General features: G+C 31.3%; 1 protein-coding gene across 1 annotated transcript in view; it reads right to left on the bottom strand.

Moving 5' to 3' along the window:
* The window catches only part of LOC108903544 (homeotic protein ultrabithorax), a 286543-nt gene that overhangs the window by 81002 nt on the left and 186016 nt on the right, over positions 1 to 19525 (bottom strand). The gene's annotated exons all lie outside the window — the stretch shown is intronic.

Genomic DNA, 19525 nt, shown 5'->3' with positions numbered 1-19525 from the left:
ATGGAAACATTACCTATATTGAGAATCACTATTTGATAAAATTGTAGTGTCATCCGGAAATAATACGCAATGACTATCTAGAGCACTGGAAAGGTAATTGAAATAAACGAAAAAAGTAGGGATCCCAAGACAGACCCTTGAGGTACACCATTATTTATCGGAACAATACTAGAATCTTTATCATCGCAACTAAGAAAATTTCGATTCGTAAGATAACATGTAAGCAAATTTAATGCACTAGATCTCATTCCATCTAAACTCGAGTTTCCGAAGAAGACACTGAATTGAAATTCACATATGATTGTTTCAGTTGTAAGGCCTTGATTAAAGCCGTCAACAACTGTACCAACAACGTCAGCTATTGCGCTAATTATAGTAATATCAGTGTCACCATTTTTAATCATATAGGAATAACTTTAGTTATTTTGAAAACATCCGGCCAACACCCATCCTCAATGCGCTTATTGAATAGGACAGTCAGCGGCTGTGTCATATAGGCAGTTATGGATTTTATTTTCTTAGTGTTAATATTGTAACAGTCTAAAGTATACGAATCTTTTAATTTCAATATAGATTCATTCACGTCAAGTTCAAGAATGCCGGACATAAAGAAAGAAAAAGGTGTTTTACGTATATTTTCCAGATAGGTAAATTAGCACCTAATTTCAATCGAATTTTGTATGACATTAGCAAAAAAATTATTGAAATCATCTGAAATAATAGAAGCAGCACTCGATTTTGGCCTATGTGCTCTTTCTGTGTTTATTATTTTCCAGCATATTCTAGCTTTATTGGAAGAATTTAGAATAACCTCAGAATAAGTTTTCCTTTTTTCATCCTTTATTGCCTGTTTATACTCATTTCTTGCTAATTTATAAACTGACCAATCATATTCTAATTTAGGAGTTAAAGCCGAGGTTAAAACTCTATTTTTAAAATAAAATGTATCGCATATCGCGTAATTTTTGTTGATCCATCGAATTTCATGATAGCATTTCTTTTTCACAGCTCGAACTGGAAAACACAAATCTATGTTAGTTTTGAGAATGTCCAAATTTAACCAGGCAGTATCTTCACTATTCAACTGGGCAATATTTTGGATTTGCCAAGAAATTTTAGACATAATTCAGTGCTGAACGGGGCTTTAGGCCACAGAGTAGTTGTTTCTTACAACATTATTATTTATGGCTTGTCTTAGAAGTTGCTTTTCAGTATACCTAAATATTGGCGTCAAAGAATTTATTGAGTTCATTAAACGGCAATTTTAGAAGAATGTTTAAATTTGATTCTAATTAGCTTAATAACTTTTAAAGTAAAAGTACAAAATTTAATATTAAAATTATATAAATAAAGAAAAACTTTTTCATTCGCGAACTTGTAGTACTCGTTGCTAACGCGGCTCGTGGGCAGTTTGTTTAATCAGGAAGAAAAGTACATTTTTATCTTTTTTTTTGCAAAATTTACTATTTTCTCTTCTTTTCGTCTTTTTTTCAGTAACATTTGAAGAAATGAAAATAAAGAGTATAAAATCTAAATATATGTAAATATATTTTTTATAGACCCGAAAAATCTTCAAATTTAAAAGTTAATTATATGTTTTCTTTAAAGAAGTCAACATATATTAATTATACGTTATATAATTCATATGTTAGGTTTAAAATCAATATTGTCACGTATAAACTGTTAAGGACATTGTAAAAAATACAGTTTCAGTAAAGATAAAGTTGTTATAGTTTTTCATTTTTCCAAATGACTGATTAAAATTGAATTATATTAGATTAGGTCGGGTTAGATTGCATAATTGCCATCTATTGTTCAATGCATTTATGTATTATGTTTAGCTTATGTCATTTGTATACTTACTGTGTGAGTCAAAAAAAATTCCTAATCAGTTTTTCATTAAATTACTGTGCAAATGTATTATTATACTTACAATCCAAATTAACCAAATATACCTAATTAGAATGCTTACTTTATTATTTGGAAAATGTCGTTATTTTTTTATATTCTTTTGAACTTGCCCACTTTCCTACAACTTTTATTTAAAGAGCCCTAAATTTATCGATCTAATAGATTTGATCAACCACTACATTTCGGTTTGGATAATTGGTGTATAATTTTATTTACTGCGAGCCACTTGGCAAACTAAGTTTGCTACCCCCGAATTGGCAGTTTATATAGGGGTAGTAAAGTTTACGAACACGACGTCGAATAGTCCGGTATAGCGTGATGTAAACACAATTACTGAATAGATGCGACTGTTGGGGCAGTACATTATTCTGCACCGTACACGTATTGGCTTCGTATAAAGGCACTAAATACAAATAAATATCATTATTTACTGTCCTACGTACTAGGCCATTATTTGTAAAATTTGTCGATAACTATATTTACAGCGCCACATGAATTATTAATTGAGTACGCACATGCATTTTCTATTTTGGCGACTGTTACCGTTTTTGACATTCTACATTTGCTCCAGACTAACATCGGTTTTTTATTACGAGGCTACCATAATGCATTTATATCACATCTCAGAGTGCCTCGGGGGACTAGGGTTCTTTTTTTAATTGGAAAACCTCAATGGTGAGATAAAAATAAAAACTTGTATTCCAGATATAGGAGGTAAGGGAGATCTAAAGGGAGCAGTACACAAAAAATAAATTAAGGACCCGCTTTTTTCGGTATTACTGTTCTTTGTTAGATCCGTAATTGTCTAACGAGCTACATAAAAATGATGTGTTGCTTCATTTCCATTTGGATAATTATTTCTGTTTAGTTTCATTACTTCTTGGAACAGAGCACTTAATTTAAAACTCAGTCAAGAAGTTTCATAAATTTTAATTGTAAAAGTGAATGAATTAAAAAAAATATTGGCATTTATTAAATATTTTTAAAATAGGTGTTTCATACGGGTGAGATATAATAATAACCAATAAAGTATATTTATATACGCCATTACAATTCAGTGCCTAGAACGACTTGTTTGGTACAAGGCTAACAAAATTTTGCCTCGTCCAACATTAAATTACTCAGAATATCTAGTAAATATCAAGGAAATGGTTTATAATAAATTACATTTGTGTATATGTTGAGTTGTTGTGGGTGTGTAATGTGTATTTTTATGAAAAAGAATTTTTAACTGCCTTGCACATTCTTGAAAAGGATTACGTAAATATGGGGCGTTTGGTGTTAAAAATGAGTAAATTAAACTCTATTTACATTCATTTCGCCATCTGTCGAGGGAAGCGTTATAATTCAGGAGATATTACAATATATTTTTATGAACATACGCAGAATAACCCAAGGGTGCGTACTGGCTGTTATCCAATTTAACACAAACGCACACCCCAAATATACCGTCTCGTAAATAACTTAGGCATGTCGTGGAAGTAATATTACTTCCACTTACTGTTGCATGGCGAATAAGAAGAAGGGTACACGATGTCGTCCAAATGATTTGTCACCCTATTTTTGCGAATGTATGCAGGTTCGGAACGTCTAACAAATTGCGGGGGTTGCTTGGAACAATTTGTGGGTCTGAGAGAAAGAGTGCCATAGAACGTAGGGTCCCAATTAAAGCAGGACCATAAATCGAAAAAGCGAGCAGTACGCTTCGGAAAGATGGACGGCATCTGCCGAATAAGCGAATAAACAGATGAGGTTAAATAAGTTCCGGAATATCAGGATTGTATAACTTTCCCGGCAAAAAGTTTGCTGCCCTCGGGATAACTCTGAAATTTACTAGACATGTTCAAACTTGGGATGGAATATGAACAAAAACAATGACGCAGAAGATTGACTCCCTAGTTTACTTATGAAATTAGCTGGATGTCTGAGGAATGACTAAATTGCCTCTACGAAATGTTGTGTAAGAGAATTACTGCTGCAAACAAAAACATTTTATTTCACATGAGGGTAGCAGCAAGAACAACTACAGCACTATATAACTAATTTACTCTTCACTCTTCGTTAATTACAATTATGCTGCCATAAAACTCGGGATGGAATTTAAATGAACACAATTTTTTTGGTGCTATAAAAAAATAATAAAAATGGCAGTTTTAACTAAATATCGAATAATTGTTACTGGTTATCATCAATAAATTAATTTATTATTTACAGTACCCGAATAACAATATTTAAAGTAAAAACAGGCTTATATGGATACATATAATGTTCAACTTATCACAATTGACGCTTGTTATAGGTACCTGCCTAGTTCTTAAACTATTATTTCCTTATTTGCTATCTTCGCCACTTCAAAGTTGTGACTTCTGCTTTTAAATAGAATTGATTAAAGATAAAACATTCTTTGCATGTTTATCCTGTAAGCTGCTATGAGATGGTAATTTTGTGATTAGTAAATATTTAATGTGATTTTAATGGCGCCTTAGGTGTTGAGCCACGCCGCACCTGGGTTCGAAACCGTCCAAACCCAGGGACAGCCCACAGATAATTCTTCAGACAACGAAATAACTCAAAAGTAACATCGACCGGTAAATATGTGTGTGATTAATCACGAAAACTTTTGGAAGCCACGGGTTATTTATAGGTATATTTATCTAGAGAAACGAATAGCAGCCAGACTCAGTATAAGGTAAGTATATCTGACTGGTATATTAATAAGACCACCATTAATTTATTCCCATTCTTTATGCCCGAGTTGCATAGAATTTGCCTTGTTTATAACTCTATCGATAATTGCGTGTGCAGAAGCCTGATTGAGATATTTCCCCTAGTCGGGGTACTTGAATGAATTTTATTACTGGAAGAGCACATATTTCGTAAATAGCATGAGTTAAAGCATTAAAAGTCGTTTAGTAATCTTCGTGCATCTAGATATGTAAAACGGGAACATGCGGCGAGGGTAATGAAGACTATATCGACGGTGCTCGATGGTTCATCAATTTCTATCAGTGTAGATAACATCAACAAATATTCAACTAAATTAACCTGTTCTCTATATACTATATAGTGTACTAACTCACCCGCAAACTACGAGGATTCAAGATTTGAGCAGCTATTGTCATTTTTTTACTGGACTTTTGAATGGAGATATAATTTGAGTTGATAGATTGCATTTAAAAGACACCTACATTTAAAAAATATTTTGTACACACTAAGGATCGAAACGTTATTTATTATTCTGGAGTATATCCGTTATGTTGTAATGATTATAATTGTTGTTATGTTGGCCAGAGTGATAGGAAATTTAAAATTAGGATTGCTGAACAGTAAAATGAGAATAATTTTGAAAACATTTTTTTGTAGATTCTTGAAACCACACAATCATACTTTTAATTCTGACAATAATTTTAAACTTTCGCATAAGCTTGAACATGGTTTTAGATTAAATGTTTTGAAATATTTGGAAATTTGGAAATTTAAATATTTAAATAAATTGCCTGAACACCCGTAGTTACATTCCCCAATACTTTTAACTTTATTGAAATGTCCCCCTCTACTTCAGACTGATACTTATATCGAACACAGAAACAATTAATTATTGTTTGTCCTCATCAGTTTGTTAACAATCACATAAAATGCTTTTTATTTTTGTATAATTTACTGTTATTTTTATATTTGAATAAATTATAATTTTATTTATTAATACTTTGTTAGTTAATTATTGTTATTGCAAGTATAAATAGGACATATCATTAATCAAATACAGTGTATGAATGTAATTGTTTAATTTTGTTTGTTTTTTATAATAATTGGTAAATATTTGTTTGTTTGTTTATATGTTGGTTTATTTTTATATTTATTATATTTTCTTCTTCCCTGGAGATAAAGAGAAAATAAAAAATTATACTGAATTAAAAATGAATCTAGTTTTTTCCCAATTATTCCTAGTCCTACTGATACCTATATTTATCCTATGGAGAAAACGCGTTAGAAGAAATTTCTATTTAAGATTAGGATGTTATCAAGGCATTCTCGGCGAGCATTTTCAACATTATCAATAAATAAATAGTATTACTTATTAGTTTTTGAGTATGTTGTAGTGAATTTCTGTAATCAAGTAATTTTCTTTTTCAATGTTACCTACTTTTTGCAATAAATCTGAAAACACTTAATATTTCCGACACAGTTGAAGATAGGTATAGAACTTTGTACATGAAATATCTAGAATTTTCTGAAAAATCCAAAAATTGAATAATCTACAGGGTGTTGCATTTAAAATAAGAAAGTTGGTATTGACCACTGTTACATGACACACTCTGTAAAAAAAGTTTGTGTTGAAACAAATGCGCAACTAAAAATACCAATCGATGTGTCCGAAAGTTTTTTCGAACACACCCCCTTTTATTTAGTATTACATTTATTCCATTTGCCTTATACATACTGTATACCTAAATTGCATAATGTATACCTATTTTTAAGTGTACTGACAAGTTTTTCGCTTGTAATGTTCTGTTTAATTAATTAGTAGGTATAGATAATGTTCTATATTATTTATCTTTATGTACGTATAGGTATTTCAAACATTTATATTTTATTCTTGTGATAATATGTCATTTACTGTATGAATCAATCTTTTTATATTTATTTAATGTTTTTCCTTTTATTTAGATACGTCGTTCCTTCCACATCGGAAAAGTACAATAAATACGTAAAAAAAACGAAGGTGTTATTTGTAGAAATATTGCAACAGAATATGCATACATTTTTCTTCCCCCTTAAGTACTATAAAGTTTCCTTGTTTTTTAGTAAAATTACACTTTAGGCATCATAAATATACCTACGTACATCGATTTGTAGATTTACATTTTGAGTCAATTACAGAAAAAAAGTAAAATTACAAGCAAAATGTTAACTGTACTTGTAAAATAACCAATGATTTAGTACGATTTACAATCATAAATGTGAAACTATTTTTTATATTAATAACATTTTACAAAAGGTTTTGTACTAGATGAAATATTATAAAGTGTAAATTCCTCTCAAGAAAATGGTACTTGTGTACAAGACCGTTTGATTTAATATTATTGCTATAAATTTCACTGTGGAGAAATTTTCTACTTTATTGTACAAAATGCAGAATTATTTAATTATTTCTAAAGGTAAATCAACAGTAGATACTCTCGACAGATCGAGATTTGGATAGGATCCCATCCAATCCTATCGAATAGGACATAAACTTGACTTTGTATTGATAAGACTCCATCAATATAAATAAAAATTTATGATTTATTTGATTCCGTAACAGGGATCATTAAAACGGTTACTGAACATCTGCAAAAAATTTCACATACAATCGTATTCGTTTTTATATAAATTATAAATGTATTGTGGAAAATAAACAAATAAAGTTAAGATTGCTCGTGACATTGGATGTAAAAAATTGAATAAGTAAGAAGTAAATTTCTCTGAGAATAGTAGGTACATACTAAGATTTTCAGAGCATAGTCAAATCCCCAATGGGCAGTGCTGACCTAGCAGCCATAATACTATTCTGCTTCCAATGCCACCCCTGTAAGCATCACCCGACGCACCTTTGCTTGGGGCTCCACCATCCCAGGAGCTTTCGTATCCCATAACTCACCCCTACCCATCTCAACTACGCCGCTTACTATCCTCCGACAGTGATAAATTGCCTATTCTTTATTCTTTAGGACGTATAATAAGATATATTGGGCTATCTCTTTGATATCAACTTTCATCAACTGAAAACGAAATACTACAAAAAACACTTAAATTGTTTGGAAAGTACCAACAAATCCTTTGAGGGTATCATTTGTTGTGGTCAAGTTGGATTAAGGATGGTACTTCATCATTATGTCGCTTTTTTAAATATTTATAGCACAGATTTAAATGGGCGCATAGCTGTAGGAGAAATAATAAATTTTCAAGCTTCTATTCAATAGACACGACAAAAAAATAAATTAAAAAATACGACAATCATAAATTAAACACGATATTTCTTGAAAGAAATTATAATTCATTTAATTCATCCCACGAAAGCTAAATATTAGGAATGCGTATTACATTACATGTAAGGCTAGTCGAAGTAATATATCTGTAACTTCAGATCAAAGTAAATCTAGATCGATAAATCAGTTTGATTTGTTTTAGAAAACAGCGGTATTGCGGCCTTCGATATTTTGAGGATGTAGCGCAATAGGTATAGGATCTATTGAAACTATCGTTCTCTCAAACGGATGTGGAATAGAATCTTAGAGGAGGCATCGGAATACATCCATTAATGAGCATAAACAGGCATTTAGAGAAACCGACAATGACCATTCATCATCATAAGTGAATGCGGCCAACATGAAAGGGGACACATGTAAAAAGCGAAGTGTATAAGAAAAGCTATATCGAGCGTGAGAGAAATTTAAAATGTTTAAGTGGGTGTATGTAAACCAGCAAAGCTCAGGGTGAGTCCAAAAGAGAGCATAAATCATAATTTCTTGTTGTAACAGCGGGCACCTACCACGTCAAGGAATCCAGCCATTTTGTAGAGGCTCCCTAGTGATAAATCCACTTTTCTTATAATTAGTACGCTCCTGAAAACTAATTCATACGCAGGCAACATTCGCACAGCGAGATATATTGTGATTGTAATTAATATGGGTAATTAAAACTAAGATTTAATACTGGAGTGGGGTAGGCCATAATGAAAGCCAAATGGTAGTTTACTGGAGCGCTATTTACGTGTTGCGCATAACTTTACAAGTTTACCTAAGTCCCCTGGTTCTAAACATGTCTTGAACTTAAGCCTTCCGCCATCTTTTGTGAAATTAGTAAGGTACGATAAAACAGCATTTCTTCGCGGCTTTCTACCACCATCTCCGATACAAACTCGCGTTTAATGCGGTCGATATTAAATATGCAAATGGACGACTTTTTGCCGATTGTACGAAAATATCCATTTCCTTTTCGTGCTAAAGTGGAATTACTGATCTCTATACTTGTTATTTAAATACTACAATAAAAAAAAATATGTTAATTTAACCATATTTAACTAAACTATATTTAAAAATTAACAAAAGGTACACTGAGAAAACCCCTTCCATTGAATTAGGTATATCGCTAAAAAAATTAAATTGTCGCTAATATTTTTTTAACTGGCACAGGTATTTTGATATTAAAATAAGTTTTCTATAGATTCAAACTCCAAATCAATAATTACAGTCCCTGTGACTGGTAGAGCGCTTTATTCAGTTTTAAAATTTATTTCAAGTTTGTTATAAGATTACTCGTTACTATTGTGCTGCTAATTGTTGTTGGTAAATAAGACTGAACTTATATTATTACCACAACTAAACGTGTTACTGTACAGTGATACTGATAGCGGCCACAAGCAAACAAGTTTCTGGAAGAAGCAAATTCGCTCTTCCCGACCCATTTGCATCACGAACAAAAGCGAAATGTTCCGATGCATATATACATCGTAAACATAATTTTACGTCCGCGTCACATATCATACTGGTATGGTGTACAATTCGTGATTCTTTTTTTGTGTGTGTGTAGTTTTGATTAGGTGTTTTGGAATACAATGCTCTCCTTGTTTTATTTTATCACCTGTTTTTGGTAAAAAAAATAATTACAATGTATTAGGTAACTTACTGAAATTCATTTTAGTATTTTATATTAGGTATTCTCATTTATCTATGTTCCGGTTATATTCTAAATTTTAAATACAGGGTGTTTGTAAATAGGTGCGAAATATTTTAGGGGGTTGTTGCCGAAGTTATTTTGTGAAAAAAAGTTCATATAAACGTAGGTCGAAATATGCTTCGTTTCCGAGATACAGAGCGTTTAAATTTTAATTTTTTATATTTATTTTTATTAATTATGTCAAAGAATTTTAAAGATATTGACTCGAAATTTGATGGTTGTATTTTATTTAGAAATATTGACAGCAACCTACTGATTAATGTATCAATAGATATTAAAAATACACAACTTGCAGTAAAACATGTTTTATTCCTTATTTCCTCAAAAAATGGTGCACCCTATGAAAACAATTAAGAGACTAATTTCATTCAAAATCGATGGCGAATTTCTAAAAAAAATATCAAAACTGGAAAAAGTCAATGGAGTACGATTTTTTTTATTAAAAAAATAATACTCTGATCACCCCAAAAAATGCACATTTACCCTCCAAACCGTTTTTCAAATTTCGAGCCAATATCTTTAAAACTGTTTGAAATAATTAACAAAAATAAATAAAAAATTAAAATTTAAAGTCCTTGTCTCGGAAATAAAGCATATTTCGACCTACGTTTATCTGAACTTTTTTTCACAAAATAACTTCAGCAACTACCCCCTATAATATTTTGCACTTATTTACAAACACCCTGTATACATAGAATATAATCAGAACATAGATAAATGAGAATATAAAATACTAAATTAATGAATTCCGCAGTAAGTTAGCTAATACATTGTAATTATTTTTTTTACTTACTCATTTTGGATTTTTTGTGTTGTAAACAGGAATCTCTGCTTATTTTTTTGCGATAAATATACAGGGTGTTTTGAGCGCTTGCCTCTGCATTGTTTCGTTCAGATTTTTTTAAGGACCTCTATTTATGAAAAATGATTAGTTCTTTTAAAATAGCATTTGATTTGCTTTAAAAAAGAATCATTGTTGCATGTCGCTGAAATGCGCCATTTTACATAAAATTGCGTTTAAAATAGCTAATACCTAATAAGTATGAAAACAATACATAAATTACAATATTAATTACCTATTAAATCAAAAAGTTATTACCGTTAATAATGGAAGCAAAATGTTTACTAAGGTAAGTTGATTTAAATCATCTTATTTTCATCCAACCCTAACCTTAAAGTATGGCTCATTCTTTAGTAAACACTCTGTATAAATACCTATGTAAAAATTGATTGCTTCTTCTGTACGTTGAAGATCGAGAGTGCAATAGCAAAATGTAGTAGTGTCCAACAGAGCTCATTTTGTTCAACTCATGAATAAACGTTGTACATTCTCGCAAAAAGTAAAGTAGCCCACATCGAAAATTTCAAAGTATTAAATGCACAAATCAATAAATAATAAAAAAATGAATAAATAAATATACCTATCTTTATTTATTGTGTTTCGCCATTCGATCCTCTTAACTTGTCATAATGTAGTACGCGCCCTCTCACGTTTGCGTATCTCATAGGCGGCTAAATGAAATTGGAGGAATTATACAATGCATAAGCTGCCAATTTCCCTTTCCTCACACTCACCACCACTACGCCATTTTATTGTTTAACAGCTCAGTTATACAGTCTTTTAGTAAAGTAATAATTCCGCCACCTAAGTCGCCCAGTCGCTGAAAACAGCAGCCTATGCGCAGATAAATTATTGAAATCGTTCCCTCTTTCAACCTCTTGAGGTTACCGCAACAGACCCTACAGTTAAAATAATTGGAGAAGTTATTCTACAAAGCAGATTTATGTGTGGTCTCAACGTTCGGAAAAAATACAAAGTTGACTTTTGGACAATACAGAATTAAGACATTATATGCAAAGTGCTGTTGCAATTGAAATATAAATAATTTGGGAGAACTTATGAATACATATAAGTATACCACAATGAACGTGGAATAGAGACGTAAAGTAAGTGCATAAATGCATAATGCAATATTACAATAATAAATAATGAGGAAGGCGGTTAAAAATTAAGACTTACAACAACACTAAGAGAAATGCGGCACGAAATTCCTTTGTTCTCGGCTGCAAACAATGGAATGTAAAACAAGCTGGAACCGAGTTTACATGTAATTTTAATCAAACACCGGTGCAGTAGCCTCAAGTTCGATATTATAATTGGGTATTCTAAAAGGTGCGATTTTGCACACAATTTGCAAGACAACAAACTGAAAACTATATAGATGTTCATAAAGATCCCAGCATAGCTTTGCATACGGCCGCTGTTTCGCAACTTCACACCCACCTCTTGCGTCCGATTTATGTGCGGGGTTATTTTTATTGTTTATAACAACCACTTCTACATACGAGATCCTAGAACAAGTATCGCACAGTGATACACACAACGGGTATTATTTGTGCAATAAATAAACATATTCTGAGAGCAGTTCTATCATAAATTAAAATATTGCGCAATATTCAGTCATCAATATAATTTTTATGTTCAGAACGATTTCAACAGTCAAGGTACTCAAGTATGTAATAATATTTCAGGAGGTGATTATGTGCTCCTATGAATCTATGTTACAGATTACTTAATTTTTCATATAAAAGGTGTTGAAATTTTACATTTACACATATATTTCTGAAGATACTTGACGCAGGCTTGCGACACTTGAGCCAGTGACATACTAAGGGTACGACCCTCGGTACGACCATAGTGGAGAGTCAGGGCTTCCGATTCAGATAGAGGCTAGAGACATCATCATCAGGTTTAAAACACATGCGTTAACATCTGCGAGCATAGTCTCTATCTACCTCTATCTGAATCTGAAGCTTTGACTATCCACTATGATCTTACCCTAAGGAAGAACAAATATTCACTCTGCCTATCTGTATACAATACAACCATTGACGGAGGCAGTGGGAGACACTACTACTGAGAACCTCAGCATTTCGGAACAACTCAGTATTTTGAAAATTTGATGGCAACATTTGATATTATTAATGTTATTTATAAAGGAACAGAATAGCTAACATAAGTCTTCTATTTTAAAAATTTTGAATAATACGACACGTTCGATTTTATTTAAAATGCAATTTTCAATCTAACAAATCATCAAATGTCGAAAAGAATTAATAGCATAGACATTTTCCTCTGCAATCTTTCTAAAAATTTAAAATATTAATCATTTTCGTGTATGAACTTTTCTTCAATCCAACAATCCAGGCAATCAGTTCCTGAAATAATTTTAGACATAAGTTTATCTAATAAATGAATCTATTTCTACCTTCCTACGAAAAAATATTAACAAAGTTTTGAAGCCCTCAAACAGTCTTTATCAACTAAAAAATTGATTTTATATATTTGTACAGAAACTATTAAAATCTACTATAAATTTCTAAGACCGTTTAATAACCTGTAATATGAACTTTTGAATATTCTGGAAAACTGCAAATAAAATTTTTATCATCAATTTTCTAGCCAACAATGACCATTAAATCCCTTTAAGGTTGTAAATTATTATTATTATAATCTTCTTTTGTAGGTGTAGTTACTGTGATAACTGTAACCAAGTGAATTTTTTTTGTTCATAGTTTCCGAATAGTTTTCATGTAATTAACGAAAGATACTTAATGAGTATGAAAAAATGTTGTTTGTGTGTTTAAGTTGCACAAATTAACCATACCTTGCACTTTTTATAAATTACGTCACACTTAATTTGTTACCTCGGAAACCAACATCGCTCTGGGTGTCTAAAAAATTATTAGGTATTATTAAATCACGAATATACACCGTGTCCACCTAGTGCGCGTAAGTCCAATATCTAGGTTAATAAAAGATATAACTTAATTTTTTTTCTACAGAATTGCTTACTTTCCCGAGCTGCACAAAATGAAAATATATTTGCATATACAGGGTGTTCAGTTTTTCCTGGGCAGGTACCAAATTAATTTTTTTAAATGGAAACCTATATTTTTTATGGCATTATCGAATTTTACGTGAAAAATTAACGGGACTTTGTGTTATGATCCAATTAAAATATTGATAGTTTTCGAGATAATCAACTTTTCATTTTTTTTTCTTATTTTTCGTCACTTCTAATAGTCGACATAATTATGATTGTATGACATTTTTCTTNCACCTGCTTCTTCAACTCAATCGAGCTGGTATGACTTATCTTCACCTCCACTTTTCTCTCAACCTTCCGTATCCCAGCATTCCAATTCACTAAATAGAAATAAACCTGTTCCTGAAAATGAAGTTCCAGAGGAGGAACACCAAGACTGTCGAGAAGACTATAGTATTGCAACATATGTTACCAATTTCACGGTTTAAAATTAACATTACCCTAATTTTACTACAAGTTTTACTTACCTTAATGTTATTGTTAGCTTTTCGGATGGAGAAATACATTTCCTGAAGTTACACTGTTTTCTTATTGCCTCATCTATTGCATTCAATATATAAGAGTATGTGTCATAACTCATTCGATAATATTCAAAGAACTTTATCGGTTGCAGCTTTAACTCTTCAAAAATCTGGTAATATTCACTTAAATGATGATTTGCGTATATTTCATTAACCCAGAACCGCCTATTTTTCTTATTAAATGCAGATAATCTCAATACTGAATTCTCGGAGAGATAAAATTCTTCTTCGACATCCATAACTTGAAATGTTTAACACCTTCCGCGTCCTATACTTCAATGAAACTGATAAAATCGCTTTCAATCGCGCGAATTTTAGAAACACCAGAAACCATTGCTTGTTCGCGCGAGTAAGCGCATACACGCGCGAATTGTGATTCGCGCGAAATCGCTTGCACTGTAACCGTAGCCTAAGTTAACATTGGCGAAGTGGTAGTCACATCGCTTGTCGATTAGTTTTAAGTTAATTTTTAAAAAATACTTTAAGATACGAGCAAGAAGGTAATAAAAAAAATGTTTAATATAACTTATTAAAATAAAATATAATTATATAATTTGTTTAAATGTTTTTTTTGGTACAATTGTACTTGTAAATTTTAATTAAGTAGCGTAAAAAATAAAAATTATTATTATTTTTTTAATTATGACAATGAGATGTTTTTATGGTCTGAAAAATTTTCCCATTTACGTCATATTTGAAGGAGGGTATCGATATATGTTTGATGACTAGTGTGTTAATTTTTAATCTATGGGTACTAGAATTTGGTCTTGTCAATGTAAATCCAATAAATCTGCCATGAACTGATGAACAGGCTACAATTTTACATACATACATACAAAATTTGGTTCTTTTTATTGGATGACTTAGTTAAGGCAAATCTGTTAATCTGACTGTCTTCAAATGAATCCGAATTTGTATAGTCTTAAATTAGTTACAAAATAAAGATACGCAAAAATTTTCGAATATGTTATGTATGTACCTACCTTCATTAACCCTCGGAAAAAGAATGACCCAACTTTAAGGAAATTTTCATGCGATCTCAAAGAAATATACCTAGATCTATATGAAAATTTTATTTTGGAAAATAAATGAAACCTTCTTTTCTTTAATGAAACACCCTGTATATTTCTCGTTTTTTCATTCATCTTTACCCTTATTGCATATTTACTTTGACAGTTTCACAATATTTTGATTTATTTACTGATCCTGCACATAGTCGAGATTGCCATGGAAGTTGTCCGTTATTGTTTAAATTATCTTTTAAGAAAAAAAAATATCATCCTGTTTTAGACAAAGGACATATATTTCCATCTATTTTTTTATAATGACTTTTATGAATAGTATAGGTACTAACGTAGTTCAATAACTTTCCCCTTAGGTTATATAAATTATTAGATCGTTTGTTTACTTTATGTTTCAGAATAAGCTGTAGAATGGAGGTCAAACCAGGCTTTCTTGTGGATCATAAACTTATGCCTTAATCAGAAAAGCTTATTTAATTTTTTTAAAACTATTGTATAATGATAAATATCATACCTACAATAAAAATACATTGTATGATATTTTTTTATCTTAACAACATATTTAAAGACATGAATAGTCAATTTAATTGCATCAGAAAAGCATAAATATGCATTGGTTCTTGACTTGTGGACTGTCAGCAGATAAATAAAAATATTGTGCAAACTGTCCGAGCAAATATATGACATGTATACTGGGTGATTCACAAACGGTGACCAAAAATGAAATCTCGTATACATTGGTTAATTTTAAGGGGTCTTTCGTATAAAGTTTTTATATAGGACGATTCGTTAAAAAGATACAGGGTGTTAACCTTAAATGTTTTTAATTTTTTTTAAATAATTTAGAAACTAGTGAGTAAGTGAAATAATTTGAAATTGGGCATATGTATGTATGTAAACATTGGCAAAATCTGAGGCCTTTTCCTAAAATTTAGATGTTCCACTGGCGAAGATACATGGTAGGTATCGGTGGCATATTTTTCTAAATATACCTAAAATAGTAGGTACGCCTCTGCTTTACGGTAACAATCATGATATTTTCAGATTCAATTACTACTCTCTTGTTATGTTATTCGAAAAAAGTCTGCTTTCGAGTAAAACTTAAAAAACGAACTGAAAACAGATTTACTTAAATAACATGACAAATACCAATCATTCGACTACATATTATTTATCCGAATAAAAAAATTAATAACATTAGTCATCATCTTAATGATTTTATTTGAGTAAATGCTTAAAAATACCTCCACATCCACGAACACAGGCGCGACATCTTTTTAGTAACGAAAATGTAATTTGTTCGAAATTTATTGTTGCTTGAATCTGACGAAAAGCATTATTTATTCTTTCTTCTAACTGGTCAGAATGTCAAAGTTGCTATCGCAGCCTACTATGTAATTTTAAACCGCATTTTATTCGAATACCGAAGTGTATTTTCAGTTCGTTTTTTAAGTTTTACTCGAAAATCAGACTTTTTTCGAAAAACATAAGGGAGTTGTAATTTGTAGAAAATTGAAAGACGAATTCGAAAACATTATGATTGTTACCGTAAAGCAGTGGCCTACTATTTTATTTAGAAAAATATGCCACCGATACTCTGTATCTTCGTCACTGGGGCATCTAAATTTTAGGATAAGGCCTTAGATTTTGGAATGTTTACATAAATACATGTGTTCCATTTTATATTACCAGTTTTTAAATTATTTAAAATATTTTTTTAAGTTTAACACCCTGTACCTTTTTAATGGTGCGTTCTAGATAAAAACTTTATACGAAAATTCACCAAAGCATATGAGGTTTCATTTTTGGTCGGCGTTTGTGAATCACCCACATTATCATTATCATTGCATGATTGTAATAATAAAAAATGAGAGATTTCTAAAAAGCGATAAATATACAGCGTGTCCAATTAAATAAACACAAGTTTGTTGTACATTTCCGAAAAGTAATATTCAATTTATATATCTTTGACATAGCAAGAAAATTTTCTATAACTAAATTTCCTAATCTTTACCATTCTTTTTCTAGATGGAAGGTCAAGAAACAAAATAAGGGAGACTGTTATGTGAATATCCCTGCACTCCTGATTCTTTATTATTTAACAAGCTGAATAATCAATTAAAGTTTGCCGCAAAATCAACAACATGACATCCTGTATGTAAGATTATAAATTCTTTGAGGTATCTAGATATCAAAACACAGTCCACATCAGTATTTTATTCTTCCAGCACAACTTATTTATTTCTAGTGAATGCAAATTTATTCTCTTTGTATTTACACAAAGGCAGCCGAAAAGAGAAGCAAATTTTATAGCATTTTAAACACCTACTGGAGTGGTTTTAAATTAGACAAACAAGAATAACCCCCTCCTGTGAGGCACAAGAAACCCTTACTTGAAATTTAAACCTTCAGTCCGCGAATTCGATCAGTTTTTAGATAATAGGTAAAGGATGACATCGATAAATCTAAAAGTGTCCGAAACGATATACGCGTGCAGACATATCTTTATATCTGATTCCCATGGTTATAACTGATTTATAGTTCCTTTATCTCGTAGAGAAATGTAAAAACAAAATGTCAGAAAAGGGGCGTACTGTAGAATTATTGCCCTCCATGCGATTGAGTTTTGGAAGGGGATTATTTGTCTCCAGAGATTAGAAATTGTAAGGATTCGACAAATTCGGTTACACAACTTTGGCAGTTGAAATGGGGCGACTGAGCAAAGATAAAAAGCACATTAATTCTTTATTATATGGCTCTAGGAAACTACTCTACACCCACAAATCATCACAAATATTTAAAAGTTATTCAAAACTATGTAGGTATATCATTATAATGAAACCCTGAAAAAATAGGCTTACTAAACTGTTTCTCTAGAATAATATGTATTAACGCATATTACAAACTTTTAAAACAAGTATACAAATTTTATTAAAAAAATCATTATTCAATGAGTTTAACTGAAATGCACTTAATACTTGTTATTTATCTATCAAACCGAGGCTATATCTATCTATATAAGTGATCATCACCGCTCGATGCATAATCTTGGTTATAATCGTGCTTTGTGCTATTACGCTTCTTTTAGTTGGATGAGAATTTATACAGGGCTGGAAAATCCACATGGTCCATCTGCCTTTACATGAGAGCGGCAAAGTAAAGCATGGCTATAGTGAAGACGTTTCATAATCTGAATAGTCATCGCCCGTTTCGGGTTAGAAGTGGGAGCGACTATTCAGATTATGAAACGTCTTCACTGTAACCATCCTTGTCTATCGCAGGGATTTCTATGACTTACTTTATCGCTCTCACGTGACGGCCGATGTACCATGGGGACTTTCCGAACCTGTATAGTTCTGCAATAAAATTTAATTTCCAACAACTTAATACGTCATATTTCTTAGATGTTCTAGTAACGACTATAGTACACTTTAATAACAATTATGTATATCATTTCACATAGAGTATGGTGTAGACAACGTTGTATACAAATTCTACAATAATTTAATATCGATTAGAACCACAGTCACTAAACATTTATTAGCAATGAATTTAATAATGAATAAAGAACATTTCTTTCAGTCTACATGGAAGGAAATCGAGATGTGTGCTATAAGATCGTAGCTCGAAAATTGTATTTACTACAAACCCCTGATTTTATTGTTCTGATTATGTTTTTTGTTATACTCTAATTAAGTAATATACATATTTAAAATTTTTGTATGTAATGGTTTCCGATAAATAAAAATTGCTAATGAATACATTAATTACATGACTACATTAATGTGTTGTAGTTGTAGTAGTGATTTCATAGAATGTATTAATTATAGACTCATTGCAGCAATCATTGAGAAAATATTACTGTTAAACTATTGTAGCGGCGCACAGTGGGAAATATTGGAAAAAATTCTCGCCACTCGCCAATTTTCATCGTCTCGTCGTGATTTTTTTTTAATAATCTCGTAATCTGAATTTTCATATTCCGGTGAGGTTTTTTCGAAAAACCCTTTTTTTAATGCTTAAGGAGCGCCCCTTATTATGACCCTTGATATATATGATGTTTTTTCTTCAAAAACCTAACTCCAAATATAGTCCGGGAGAAAGCGACAGAAATTTTGCACCAATTCCTACAAAGCTGATTTTTTCTCATTTTGTTGTTTTGATATCGTAAGTAAACGGAACGGCAGTCTACCGCGCCAATGTGGGGGCAAACGTTAGTAACAATTTTTTAAACATGTAAATAAATAATACTTAAATGCCTTATACCTACAAGGCTGAAACTTTTTAGAGTGATCAATTATACCTAAAAATACAGTATAGTGATAGTCTACCGCGTCGGAAGGGGGGCCATCAAGGGTCTACCACCCACGCAAGGTGTTGAAAAATTAACTTTTTTGACTTATTTCTACAAGGCTGAATTTTTTTTCTCAAATACTTTAGTTTATAAGAGAACCAAAAAAAA

The sequence above is a fragment of the Anoplophora glabripennis genome, unplaced genomic scaffold (assembly GCF_000390285.2).
Source record: "Anoplophora glabripennis isolate ALB-LARVAE unplaced genomic scaffold, Agla_2.0 scaffold25, whole genome shotgun sequence".
Taxonomy (NCBI): domain Eukaryota; kingdom Metazoa; phylum Arthropoda; class Insecta; order Coleoptera; family Cerambycidae; genus Anoplophora; species Anoplophora glabripennis.
Note: the sequence above shows the minus strand (reverse complement) of the source record. Positions and strands in the feature narration are given on the sequence as shown.